This window comes from Myzus persicae, unplaced genomic scaffold (assembly GCF_001856785.1).
Source record: "Myzus persicae strain clone G006 unplaced genomic scaffold, MPER_G0061.0, whole genome shotgun sequence".
Lineage (NCBI taxonomy): Eukaryota > Metazoa > Arthropoda > Insecta > Hemiptera > Aphididae > Myzus > Myzus persicae.
The window spans coordinates 4166-5035 of NW_019102926.1; positions in this window are offsets into that span (position 1 = coordinate 4166).

The following is an 870-nucleotide window of genomic DNA, read 5'->3' on the forward strand; positions in this document are numbered from 1 at the left end:
CTGCATAAGACGTATAAGACATTCTTATGAGTTGGTTTCTCAATCATACTACTTTTACTGTAACATATTATGTGATTAGTTTTTTGGTAAGAACTAGTTCAAGTGTTCAACGTACTGTATTAGAGCATTACTAAATGTCTAAATAGTAAATATTAATAGAAAAATCAATTATTAATAAAGTAATAAATAATTATTAATAACATTATAAGTAGGTGATATTCTTATAGTGATATCTCAATAAATTACGATAAATTCGTACTTGGTGCATCCAGAATATCACAATCTAGGAAAAAAATCCCCGAAAATTGCTTTGTTGCTAGTTTTCAAAGTTTATTTATACATATTTATACATTTTAAACGGAAACATCAAATGTCTGGTGTACGGTAGAATAGTTTAAGGCGTTTACGCACTTGCATTTTCTTTCTTTGCACCTTGAATAGAGGAAGGAATTACATATTTAAAAAACAATTTACCCGAAAATCTCACGGATCTATTAGATTATTTTGATGCATAATACGTAAATGACAAATAACCATACATTTGAAATGATGAAAATAATATTAGATTTCGAAAACTACCACCATTATACCCACCAGCTGCTTATGGAATGTAAATGAAACCACCCTCAATAGTCAATGGTAATATATATCGTAGTAGGTGGTAGCACAGACTAGGTATATGAAATATATTATTTTCATATATAGTCTGAGGTGATAGGTAGGTTCAATTAAGGTATGATGTATAAGGGTATATCAGATAGGATATCAAGGAGTGAAAAAATTATTACATTAACCTATTCTCCTTGGAATCACCGCAATCGATATCACATTTTACTTGTCTGTTCGATAGGTGGCGCCGGCGGCCCGCCG